The 14,585-nt window shown below is 31.3% G+C and overlaps 1 protein-coding gene across 17 annotated transcripts in view; it reads right to left on the reverse strand.

Annotated features, from left to right (window-relative positions):
- LOC148606876 (nitric oxide synthase-like protein) overlaps positions 1 to 14,585 on the reverse strand; it is a 152,988-nt gene that overhangs the window by 63,477 nt on the left and 74,926 nt on the right. The window lies entirely within an intron of this gene.

Consider the following 14,585-nt stretch of genomic DNA (forward strand, 5'->3'; position numbering starts at 1 on the left):
GCCATTGATTGGTTAGCTAGCAATGCGTGATCTGTTGTGTCACATAAATTGACTAAAAAGTGCACCGCATTTGATCTTGTGACTAAATAAAACCATGAAATATTCTCTTGGTGTAATATCGATAAATTACGAGTGAATACAAAACCTAGCCGTTTCTTTTCTTACTATAGTGAATTTCGAAAGTACGACGCTATTTTTTAGCTTGAAAATCTTCATGCAGAGCACAAGATTTAAAGTTCTGGAAACCAGAGACACTTAGCTCATGTTAAGAAAGAGTATCATGAAATAAACATAAATGACAGCGACTAACGTGCATAAAATCAAAATTTCGTTTGATAACGGGATCACAAAATTAAGGACATTGCATTATTAAACAGCGTACTAAATTTTGGAGGACTTTAGTGAACTTATTTTGGGATCTGCTTGAATGACATGAATTTTATAATTCATTTCTCAACTAAGCTGAGCTTGATGTTAATATCCCATTCAGAAATCATCATCTCTCTTTAAAATATCGTGACTTTTAACTAAGCATTAACAAATAAATAACACCATATGAATGTCTTTATTTATTTTATTATTATTATTATTATTGTTGTTGTTTGATGTAAAATGTTTGCATAAAATTTTAGTGAAATAGTTTTATGTTGGTACATGTAAATTACGAGTAATCTCCCCCACTTTAAGGTAATCTTTATATAGTATTGACGCAGCATAAATTTGTGTGCATATACTAGTAATAATGCGTTTCGAGGTTAAAAATGTCCCAATATGAAAGAAAATGTATGTTGTAGATATTCTACATCTTTTCAAGTAATTTTATTAGACACCATAAATTATATCATGGATATCACTGGTGACAACCTCATGAGACGTAGTCCAGTAAAAAAAGCAATTTATTAAACATCCTCCTTGCGGGCAGATTGGTTTAATATTTTTTTTTTTCAGAATCGCCTTTTTTCTACAATTGATGTGATGACAACCTCTTGTATAGGTTTCAAGATATTGGCTAAAAAATAAAAATATACCAAATCATAATATTTGATATTATTGCAAATTTCGATATGTTATACACTTGTTTCAGGGACAAACTCTCAGCTTCAGCATTCAAATCAAATATATAGGAGATCTAAAACCAAAAAGTAATTGTGTACAAGAAGTATTTAATTAAAAGTGCATAAAATGTCATATTACATCACCAGAAAAAAATTTGTAAACACTGCTCAAATAAAGTAGAAGAAGAGCCTTATTTTTGTCAATGTCCAAAATATAATCACCCGAGACAAAAATATTTCCTATTTTGATAACTCCATCAATAAATAGTTTTCTGAATTCTGATAATTGAAAAGATGATAATGCATTTCATATATATTTATTTTATAATGTAAACGTTTATTGTCTATATGAATGGATCACGCATCTTACGGTTATAGTACTCTTTCCAATCAAGAATTTCGAGTCTGAATTTGAATTTTGAAGGGTAACAAGTCAAACATGGAGTCGTCATACTTCAGCCTAATAGAGACTTTTGTACGCCTTATTTTAAGAACCATTTCATTGACTGAAAGTTTCTTATAACACTTGGCTGAAAACTGCAACGAAACATTGTCATATTTTAAGAGCCTTATAACTCTAATAACTCAAATAGGTGTCGACCCACAGCTTCGGTCCTATGGAGACTGTAGAGCTCTTTAATCCGAAGGTGAAATGTCAACTTAATTCGTTCTCTCTTATCGTACATTGAAATAAGTGCTTTGACCCCGTGTTTCAGAAAAAGGACGTCATGTTTGTTGCTAGATCGGGATAATCTATTGATTGATTGATTGTTGGGGTTAACGCCCAAGCTTAGCGCTGCTGTGGGCCTATTCTTTTGACAGCCAGATCAGCAAGGGATAATCGATATAATTCACAATATACTGAGTGGTTTCTGGAAAGAAGATTGTCTTATGGAAAATTAATTTAACGACGGCGGCAACGACGACTACGGACACAAAGTTGTGGCATAAGCCCATATGGACCTTTGGTCTAAATGAGCTAAAAACGACCCCAAATTTCTCGATTAAGTCTTCTACGACACTATTTTAATATGAAATTTAAAGTTGCAAATATTCACATGGTATTGAAAGTACATTTTGTACTAAAATAGTATATTTTTTTTATGATGGAAGACACACCTTAATCTTAGGATAGCTTCGGTAAATAGGAATTTTATAAACAAGTTTTTTTAGGTCGAGTTTGAATTCGGCACACTATTTGTACTGGGTTTGTTTTTATTATTATTATTATTATTATTATTATTATTATTATTATTATTATTAGAATGTCATTTCTTATCTGCATTTACCTTTCTTCATAGGACAGATCATATATTTAAAATATCAATTCAAAATATCGATCATACCTGGGTGACCTAAGCCAAATATATAATCAACTCAATTGACTTATTAACACAACATACTCGTGAGTACCTAGAAGTCATTTAGCTGAACATGAATGTTTTTTAAAAGTAACAAATTTAAACATGAATCAAAAATTTTTACACACTAGCCGTAAATTCTCGTTGTTAAACGTTTTCTTGTTAAACTGAATGATACAAAAACTTAATTTTAAAAAATGACATATGCCTGTAGTTACATCAGACTACATTTTGAAGCAGTCGACATTAATTTAAGTTGGATATTTCTGTTTGTTGCGTTTGATTTTAATATGACGTCTTCATATCGTCAAACAGTATATGTACAACCCCACCTTTAGCACCTGCGCACTGTCTCTTTTCTTTCGCTGTCGCTTCGAGACAAAACACTCATTTAAAAACGTTTACGCGATGATTTAACGGCTGAGAGGTTTTCTAATTTAAATTAATTATATAAATACACACATTTAACACATACGATGACATAAATATACAAATTTAATCTAACTTCCATACGGGGGAGATTAAACGGAACAGCCGTTATTTTGGCTACGCCTAGGGGAATTTTTGGCAAAAAATTACCGTATTTGTCATATTAGAAATGAAATAATTCCTTCCAGGGGTAGATTTGTACTCATTTTAACATGGGTTTGGCATTTATATTCTCATTTTATACATCGCTGTCGCTCGGTGTTAAATAATCGAATATAAATGCCGTACCCATGTTAAAATGAGTACAAATCTACCCCCTCCACGAATTATTTCTTAATTAATATTTTGACCAGCTAGCCTTTTAGGATCTACAGCTATTATATTTCTTGCTGAACGCACGATAAACGAATGCTGTAAAATGCACGATTAACGACCAATGAAAAATAATTTAACTTACAATTAATGAAGAAAGTAAAAAAAACTACCAAAAATACTCAAAACTAATATCGATATCGAAAATATGACACGTTAACTAAAAGATGTTTTTTTTTTTTTTTTTTTTTTCATTTTAACGACAACAGATATTGATGATGTGATATATTTTCAGCGATATGGCGAATACAAGATTAGTATAAATTCATAATTTGTACTATAGATCACGCTCCCCGTTTCAAAGGTTAAGTGTCGATCTCCGTAAGAATCAGGCAATGGGTGAAACATGGCATGAAAAAAAAACATTTTGAAAGTTTAATTTTACTGGTTACACCATCAGAATCAAGGAAAAAAAGCCAAGATTTTGTAAATCACTTTGGTAAATTGAGTTTAAATTTCATTGAAATGCACTAAAAATGAACATTTCAAGGACAGATAACCCTGTCAAAAACCTCATTTTTCTAACATACTATTTAAAAATTTCTGAGCAAATCCAGTGATGCAGAAATCAAATCATGATATTTTCAAATATAGAAAGTATCCTTGAGTGTAATTTGAGTGTAACTAAATTGTCTAATTGGTGGATTTTTGACTTGTACGTTTCTGATTTTTCCCATTTTGCCTGATTCTTACAAAAACTTTCGCTTAAGTATAACTATCAAAAACTATTACCATTTCGGTTAAAATCAAAACAGCAGGTGCGCATTTGCATCATTTTCTGAAATTTTAACTAAAATTATAATGTTGCGTATTAGTATAGTGTTTGTAGATGGGTAAGGCCCTTCAACCTATCTGAGTGAGTGTCAAAATCCACGTTAAGCTAATGAAAAAAACAACTTTATTAAAGTTTATTAAACTTTATACAAAGGTTAAAAATAATTCCTTGAAAATTCTATTAGAATCCATCAAGCGGCTAAAACTGAGACGCAAACACAATAAAGACATCCATTTCTACTATATGTGTCCACGGCAAACAATAAAAACCCATAAATCGTTCGGATACTAAGTAAAAAAGAGGGTGCACAATGGCATTACCTGAAAGTCTCTGAAAGTTTCATAAAAATCAGTTTTGGAAGAGTTAGGAAGACAAAATAGTAAGGAAAGGACAATTGAACATCCTAGTCACTTTGAAGTGATGTATAGACACTTTCGTAAGCGAGATTTAACACTGTATTGGTACGGTGCGCATGAGGTAACAAAAATGTAGGCTGATTACTGGTGTACACCTGTTAATATTATGAAAATTTCATAAGCAAACCGTATGTACCAGAATTAAATGTATAAACATCTAATGGAATACAAGTCACTCATTTAGCAAACATACTGTTTGAATAACACAAGAAATTCCGAAGCGCTATGTCCTAAATCATAGCTATTTTTCAGCTTGAATTAGAAGGCTAAAAGGGACTTGGAAGTATTGATATAGACGGTGCGTCAGCGACGTCCTATAAATGTAAAATGTACTAAGACCAGGACCCGGTTTCATAAAAAATTATCGAATTGAGATTTTCATCAAATCTAATTTTAATCGGCCCCAAAACTATAGTCTGACGGAAGTGACGAAAATTGTCGACACAGAAGTATACGACTGCGCAAGTGCGAGTGCGCTGTCTTCTAATCGTCGATTGATACGATTTTATATTTAATAAAAAGTCGGAAATTAATTGCTGTGTACAAATTTTTAAGCTTTTCCAGAAGAAAATCTCACACATTCTCCTCACCGAATGAGACATCGTCCATAGCAAAATTGCCGTGCATCGTAAACAAATAATGAGCTAGGCATACCCTTATATCATATTATAGTTTACCTGTTCAAAGTACAACAGATATCCAGATATAACAGTTATAAAGCACATAAAGGCAAATAGATAATGCAAATTACTCGGGAACTTATGTTTCTATTTATTGTAAAAATATTTCACTTATTCTCTGATACATGTACATTTGAAGAATTGAGAACATCTAAGTCCTGATTGCACATTTACGAAATAGCTGTCTGTATGCATGTCCAACGAATAAGAAAAAAATCGATTCCAACATGATGAAGTATTAAAAGTATAATTCTAAGGCAATATTTATATATCACGGAGTTTCATTGGCCCTAAAAGTGAAAATTCCCCTGTCGGGACCCTTAAAATTATGCAAGTAGGAATCTGGAGGTCAAGATATAAGATTGTGTAAATGTCAATATGGACCAATTTAGGCGTGATCCAATAAATGGTTAAAAGCAAAACGAAACATACGTTTCACATCTAAGATCAGACAATTTTTAAGAATATTTAAGAGACTACTGCATTGCATTTCAAGCTTAGCGCGTGTCTATCTGCATTCTATTGTCGCTAATATCTGTTTTCCAGGCGATCTATTTGCTTACAATCTCGCTTGTTCTTATCGGAGTTGGACAACTACATGTATCGATAAAAATGTAACTAGTTAAAAAAATCTCACGTTAAATAATGATAAAGATGTGAAAATGATACAACGAAAGACTTGTGTGATGCAAGCTAATATGCCAACCGAAAGCCATTCAATGCAGCAGAAAGAACTACTTGGACATTTATTGAAACAGATGACTCGAAAACGTGATAATGTTTCTGGAAAACGTTCACGGACTTTTCTTTGAGACTACTAATATGTCAACTTCTAATTTAACAACGATCAATGTTATAATTTTGTTTTAAAAATGTGTTAAGACAAACGTTTCTCTGATCCAGACATCCCAATCAGATAAAAAATTATAAATTGCAATTTGTTTCCCTAAATTAACTGAGCCAAAACATTTCTTTTTTTTAAATCAAATAATGTGTATTTCAGGTCTTAGTCTTTAAGTTGATATGCGTTCCATGTTCGTATAGTGTAAAACATGGAAGCTAACACACTATATTTATGAGCACTTTTCGGTACGACATAGCTTGTGTCCTTATTGTATGACTTAAGATGTAGCGTACTTCTCAACCCCGCATGGGAAGAATTAGGGTTGATATTGCATACTATGAGGACGTTACTTTATGTATGTTTAAACGATTTTAGAGCTGGCATATCAGTTACTGCTAGTTGTCCTTTGTTTGAGCATTTTAACTTATAATCAGTTTCTTTATTTCTGACTTAACAAGGGATTCAGACATTTTTAGCTAATTTTTAGGTATGTTTAATTGATATTTTTTCCAAAGTGGCCAGATTTTATAGAAAGGTGGGGAAGGCTATGATCACGCCAAATTGCTTTAACCCTGCTGCATTTTTTGCGGCTGTTCCAAATCAGGAATTTCTGGCCTCTAAATACATGTATATATTTCAATTTTCTTTTATGTTGCTGGAGTTCGAGTCTGTTAGGGTAACTTTTTCGCTGTACCTGCGTACAATGTTGTTTTGGAGAGAGCTGCAGCATGCCCTGTGCTGTGAGGGTTTCCACGTCGTTCATTGATGACCCATGTGTGGCTTTGAGCTGACATTTTCATCCCGAAGGGGTTGTTGTCTTTTTGACATATTCATCATATCAATTCTCGTTAGAATGATAATTTAGATAAAAAAACTAGTCTCCTATGACTTAAACAAGTACTTGTAAATGTAAAGCTTTCTAGCATTAACTTACTCTTGAAGGTATTTTTCGGACCTTTTGTTTTCATAAGTAGATCAAATCTTTATGTGGTATATAGTTATTTAGCTCATTATATTACTATAATCAATATACAAATGTTTTATAAAGACATGTCTCATCGTTTTGCAGTTTTATACATTTGTAATAGTTTTAAGATGAAGATGGTCGACAATTTAAACCGCGGGAAGCCTTCAACACCCATAAAGAATCAAACTGTTAATGCCATAAAAACTATAGTAATGACCTATCTAAATAAGCAATTTAGAACAAAGCCAAATACCTACATGTAATTTATCAATAGTGAAAAGTAATATATATTTACAATGTTTTAATTCATCTAACATGATTTTGAAAATCTAGCCTATCAAATGACCTTTCTTTTTGGTTCTTGAACTTTTCCAAAAATCATAAAGAAGAAAGAGTTTCCATTTCTCCTGATTAATTCAACATTAATATGATACCTAATTAGCAAACTCATTCTTAGTGATGAAAAATTGAAGGTCCGACTTTGGGATAGCTTTAAAAAAATCATCACTTCATTTTGCTAGAAGTCATGGTTTATACTTTTCATGTTTTTATTCACTGATGCTTGCAAAACTTAATTATTTAAAAAGAAAACATAAAAACAATGTTGGTAAAAAGGGAGGATCATTGCATTGGAGAATTAGGTGACATGAAACAGGTAAAAAAAAACACTTGTACTCTAACTGAAGGTATAAAAATATTAGAAAATTTCACCTTATTCATTGTTCAGGATGTCTGTTTAAGAATACTTGAAACTTCGAAGATGTACATTTTCTTTTTATTACTAATGTATAATGCAGAGATTACAATAAATCCATTTGAATCTAACCTATAATTGAACAATTTGTGTACATCCACATCAAATGAAATGGAGTGCTCAATAACATTTAAGGTTTACAATTGTTTTTTTTAATAAATATTGTCATCTATTGGAATTCTTTGGTTTTTGTCGTCCCATGTTATCTCTTTTAATATCCTATGCGACTCATACATTTACCCATAGACAGTCAAAGTTGTTTTCATGTCATGTTAAAAAGAGTCTACTTTTTCTTTTATGCAATGATAATTTTTCGAACAAAAACTTGAAAAGCGCATTTGGAAGTATTTTTTTCCAAACACATTTGCTGTTATAATAACGGTAATTCTAGCTTTTTCTTGGAACATTGGAACATGAACACTTAAGTAGCATCCATATGTGTAATGTTAACTTCTCTGATACAAAATAAAAGAAATTATATATTGCCAATCATAAAGTTTTTAAAGTACATACACGGCAAGAAATCGTCAAAAGTACAAGTCATGTAATAATAAATAAGAAATATTTAATACTTAGTATCTGACAACTGTATAGTTTTAGTTTGTTTCCCTTTAAAAATACAGTAAATCTGAATAACTTATCTTTTTAAAGAGATATATTAACTATCTTACCTGGTAACACGGTCGGTAGTGGTTAATAATGGATTGTATATCCTTCCAGCTACATTACATTAATAACATTGATGCATTTAAACGAATAATTCCGTATTTATACTAAATGCACACTGTCCGTTCGAACAGTTTGTCATTCGTGTCACATTTGAAATCAGACAACAGAGTAACTATAAAGATGAAATTACACGCTAATTAGTGTAATATATAACTCTGAAGTTGTGTAATCGGTAAATGCACTTAAGGGGAATTACTTATAACTTGCCAGTGGTTAAATTGTTATTTACTAGAAGAAAAAAGTTGGCAAACTTCTAAGTTTGTAGAGAAGATACACAATGTAGTGAATACCTAAGATAGAGCCTTTTCCCTCCTTTGATATTTGGATATTGATGTATTACAACATGTAGTTGATTAATATGATCAAAAATGGTGACAATTGAAATTAGGGTATGCCAAAGGATCATTCAGCCATGCGTCGTGACAGAAATCAAACGAACAAAATTTCCTAGCTGATGCTTTTTGAATAAGGTTGTGGCTTGTCAATCAAAGGGACAGTTCACCATTTTGCTTCGCAATTAATAAATGTAAACTCAAATCTTGTCATGTACAGTTTTTTACCTGCTTGCATTTACAACGCAATTCAAAAAATTTAAAACAAACAAAACACCCTTGACGTGTATACATAAACATAAAACGTTCATATAGACACTGAACACCTTCATCGGAACTATTTACAAAATATTCAGTGTATTTATTAACAAAAAATTCAACCTTTCTTTGCAGGTTTGAATTATTTCTATATATTTCAATGTTTTTTAATCTATTTTCACGTAAGGATTCTAGTGATCCTTTAATACGCGTTAATATTTAGAATGAATGTGTTAATTAAGAACACACAAATTTTAGTTTTTTTCTTAATTTCGAAGCTCCTTTTAAAATCGAAATAATATACAAACTTTAATTGTACAATAATTGTTTTTCTGTCCCGCTCGGCGAAAAAAATTTTGAGTTTAAATTTTGGAAACATTCTTCTAGAATGGGTGCAATGTAGATATCTTTTGTGGTAAAATTAGCGAGAAATTAAAGTGTCAACCTAAAACCGCTTAAATCTACCCCTGACAACCCATGCTTTGAAAATTTATCCGCCCCTAATTTTTGTTATTGTCGATCAGGATCCAGCTAAGGACCAAAAACGTCTACTATATGTCCGCAGCCCCGGTCTCTGCGACGAGACTACCTATACAAATTATGAACACCCGAATGTTTAACCAATGAAATGCATCTCTCAAAATGGTGAGCTTTATTCTTTCAATATCATGTGTATCATCGTATTCATTGAGTGCTCTGTCCACCGACTGATTCGTAATATCGGCTTTCCACGGGAAGCCGATAATACATTTGTAAGTCTAATTACGTATCATTTAGAGTCGTCGACACAATAGTTGGCATCGTATCATTTCAATGTTGATAATTTATTTTTCACATCAGCGCGTGTCCTTCGCAGACCATTTGACAGATTGGACAAGTTAAGTTCAGATCCCAAAAAAATTAATCCCAATCTTTTTTGTATTGAGGATTTTGTCTTGTAATACTATTTCACCAATATTAAATCATTCCAAGAAACAAAAAAAATGTTTGCCTATTTTATTTAATTATGTTGTACGTGTAAAAACTTAGTTTTGGTGTTACGTATGGGGAAATTTCGACTTTGGAAAAAATAATACGGAGTACAACAGAGTAACTATAAAGATGAAATTACACGCTAATTAGTGTAATATATAACTCTGAAGTTGTGTAATCGGTAAATGCACTTAAGGGGAATTACTTATAACTTGCCAGTGGTTAAATTGTTATTTACTAGAAGAAAAAAGTTGGCAAACTTCTAAGTTTGTAGAGAAGATACACAATGTAGTGAATACCTAAGATAGAGCCTTTTCCCTCCTTTGATATTTGGATATTGATGTATTACAACATGTAGTTGATTAATATGATCAAAAATGGTGACAATTGAAATTAGGGTATGCCAAAGGATCATTCAGCCATGCGTCGTGACAGAAATCAAACGAACAAAATTTCCTAGCTGATGCTTTTTGAATAAGGTTGTGGCTTGTCAATCAAAGGGACAGTTCACCATTTTGCTTCGCAATTAATAAATGTAAACTCAAATCTTGTCATGTACAGTTTTTTACCTGCTTGCATTTACAACGCAATTCAAAAAATTTAAAACAAACAAAACACCCTTGACGTGTATACATAAACATAAAACGTTCATATAGACACTGAACACCTTCATCGGAACTATTTACAAAATATTCAGTGTATTTATTAACAAAAAATTCAACCTTTCTTTGCAGGTTTGAATTATTTCTATATATTTCAATGTTTTTTAATCTATTTTCACGTAAGGATTCTAGTGATCCTTTAATACGCGTTAATATTTAGAATGAATGTGTTAATTAAGAACACACAAATTTTAGTTTTTTTCTTAATTTCGAAGCTCCTTTTAAAATCGAAATAATATACAAACTTTAATTGTACAATAATTGTTTTTCTGTCCCGCTCGGCGAAAAAAATTTTGAGTTTAAATTTTGGAAACATTCTTCTAGAATGGGTGCAATGTAGATATCTTTTGTGGTAAAATTAGCGAGAAATTAAAGTGTCAACCTAAAACCGCTTAAATCTACCCCTGACAACCCATGCTTTGAAAATTTATCCGCCCCTAATTTTTGTTATTGTCGATCAGGATCCAGCTAAGGACCAAAAACGTCTACTATATGTCCGCAGCCCCGGTCTCTGCGACGAGACTACCTATACAAATTATGAACACCCGAATGTTTAACCAATGAAATGCATCTCTCAAAATGGTGAGCTTTATTCTTTCAATATCATGTGTATCATCGTATTCATTGAGTGCTCTGTCCACCGACTGATTCGTAATATCGGCTTTCCACGGGAAGCCGATAATACATTTGTAAGTCTAATTACGGTATCATTTAGAGTCGTCGACACAATAGTTGGCATCGTATCATTTCAATGTTGATAATTTATTTTTCACATCAGCGCGTGTCCTTCGCAGACCATTTGACAGATTGGACAAGTTAAGTTCAGATCCCAAAAAAATTAATCCCAATCTTTTTTGTATTGAGGATTTTGTCTTGTAATACTATTTCACCAATATTAAATCATTCCAAGAAACAAAAAAAATGTTTGCCTATTTTATTTAATTATGTTGTACGTGTAAAAACTTAGTTTTGGTGTTACGTATGGGGAAATTTCGACTTTGGAAAAAATAATACGGAGTACTTATTATACATTTTAGAACATCATAACAATATTTAATTTCCATTCAGCGACAAAATTTCTATTAATGTTTCACATAAATGTTAAACAGCATGTACAAAAAATAAATAAGCAGAACTTGTCACATTACACAGGCAATGTTCTTCGCGTGAAAACAAGCTTCACGTGAGATTCACGTGACTTGAAATTACCGTAATTTTAATGTGAAATGCATATAACATGAATTCCATGTGGAAATTTCAAAGAATTTCGAATAAAGACTCTATTCGTTCGAATTGCAAGTGATCTCTGTAAAAAAATTTATTCACTCAATTCAGGTAAAAATCACGTGAAATTCGTGTGAAATAATTTCGCCAGTGTATCAGTTTCAAGTTATAATATAGAATTATTATATTATTCTAAAAAGAACAAATAGCTCCCACAGGAATGTAACTTTGTATATACATGTACATATAGTTGCTTTATCTATTTGAATATTTGCTTTTTTGTCATTCTTATAGACAATTTACTTCAAATTATCGTACATATTAATCGCCATATTCTTAGTGTTTAATTGAACCTAACTGCGCTGAATATATACATTTGGTGTGAAGTATATTTTATTTCACTTTTTAGACTAAGGAGAAGGCCCAGTGACCGAAATGTTTAATACATCTATATAAACTAATCGAGATAAGTTTATATTACAAACATACTTACTTTACATTTTCGGGGACTTACCAAAAATAGTTTGGGAAAAAATAATTTAATATATTACTTATATATAATTATATAAAACATCGCAATTATTCGAGTAACAAAAATTTTGAATTCATTCATTTAGATAAAGTTTATCTAGCAATAAAACATAACAATAACGTTTATTGTTTGTATTCTTTGTTAATGAATTTTTTTATTAACATCAATGTGTTATATGTTTTAATGTTCCCAAAATAAGTTTATACTATCAACATGCTTGCTATACATTTTTGTTGAAATGTATTATATTACTGTTTTGATAATAATAATGAATTTGATAATGTTTCTGTAGTAAACATTGCAATTATAACAAGAATAAATTTATGTCTTTAGAAACAGTTTGTCCTGCAATAACACAGACTGACTTATCTCTTAGTTTATTCAACTTTACAGCAATTCATTTTGCGATGCAAAATGTAACTGTGCATCTAACCCTGCGTTCAAACAAAAAGAACCAAAAAGAGTGCTCAAAAACGGCAAAAGTCTATATAAAATACAAAAATACCACACATATCAATATTGCGATTTAGAATTTAATTACCAAAAGGTATACTTCATGACTTAATGGGCTTCAAAAGAATGACATTTCTTTATTACCGGGTATCTTTTTTTTCAATCAACTTGACCAGTACAGGTAGATTTTAGAAGTTAATCCTATTATGTCTTATTCTGACAGGTTTGGCGACAATATTGTATGGTTTTTATCAAATGTTCTGACTTCACTATGAAAAATAAAATCATAAAGTTGTCTCTATTCATTGCAGAAACAATGTTAAGACGCCACATATGTTATCGTTCCTACCAAGGATTTCTCTCTTAGGAACCCAACGAACTGAATACGGACGAAATGATAAACTTAAGAAACATATTAATAATCTGAACAATTATCTTACAAACGCATCCAAAACCGGATCCTGTTTACTTAAATTATTTACATATTATCGGTTTATTTACTATATTAAACAAAAGTGGGAGTGTAATTGTTCATATAATTAGGAAATTATAGAACAGAGGCAATAATCAATGTTGGTCACACGTACTTATAACTGAGAATATAAAGGAAATGTTCTCACAAAATCTGATCATCAATATTTGTATTTGCTGTTCACAAATATGGAGTACAATTTAGTTATCATGATTATTTCATTAACAGAGAGTGATTTATTGAATTTGAGAAAAATAAGCAATATCTTTCGAATTAGGAACCCAATGAGTTCCAGCAAAACCTAATTTTTCATTTTTCAACTGCTTTCTTTTCTTCCGATCTATAAATATTTCTGAAAATGGAATGTTACACGCAATTTCATCAATACAAGGTGGTGCACTGTCGGTTGTCGAATGAATTAATACACCTGAATGCATGTAGAAACTAGAGAACTATGTTTGTAGTTTCTGTAGCTATTACATGTAACATTGACAAAGTTTTATTCATAAATTATCATTTTTTAATTCCTCTCTTAAATGGTTTTTTTATGACCAGTTGATATACTCCCTGACAATTATTATCTCGTTGACTATTACTATTCAGTTCATTATTATCATAAACCAAATGATACACATGATAGTCTTGCGGGAAACTGACAGAATATTTCAAATTATGACACAAGCACCAAATTTTGCACACATATTCTTCAATATATGCTCTTTCAAATGAAATCGTGAGCCACTCCGATTTTGCTATATTTCAAGATGGCCATCACTTTTTAAAAAAGGCGGTCAAAACCAAACTTTCATTTGCACAAGAATGGTCTTTATGTCAAGTTAAATTTAAGAAAATGTCTTCATTCAAATTCTTTTTGAATTGAAATGGTTCTAGGATATTAAGGATATGCAAAATTATCCGCGCATGCGCCAATTTTGCCGAAAGATTTGTCAACCAATTACAGGGTGGATCCATAAAAACACTATATACTTGCAATATTTTTCTCATCTGAGCTCTTACAGATTTTGAACCCTCTGTATATATCATTCGAGTGTATAAAATGTGCCTTTTAAGTATCATAAGACTTTTTTGTCGTTCTGAGATGCCAAAATGTATATTAAGTGATAGGAAAATTTTCGGATTTTCAATTTTTCCCAATATTTTTTATCATTTTACCTCATATGGTTGTAGTAAAGCAGTTAAAATCTTACACATCATAGTAAAAGTTTTGTTCTTTATGTTAGAATTCTTTTAATTGTTTGGTAATGCGCGTGCCAATGTTCAGTGAAAACATTTTACAG

The sequence above is a fragment of the Perna viridis genome, chromosome 9 (genome assembly GCF_037379345.1).
Source record: "Perna viridis isolate PV_CMFRI_1.1 ecotype Kerala chromosome 9, ASM3737934v1, whole genome shotgun sequence".
In the NCBI taxonomy this organism is placed as follows: Eukaryota; Metazoa; Mollusca; class Bivalvia; order Mytilida; family Mytilidae; genus Perna; species Perna viridis.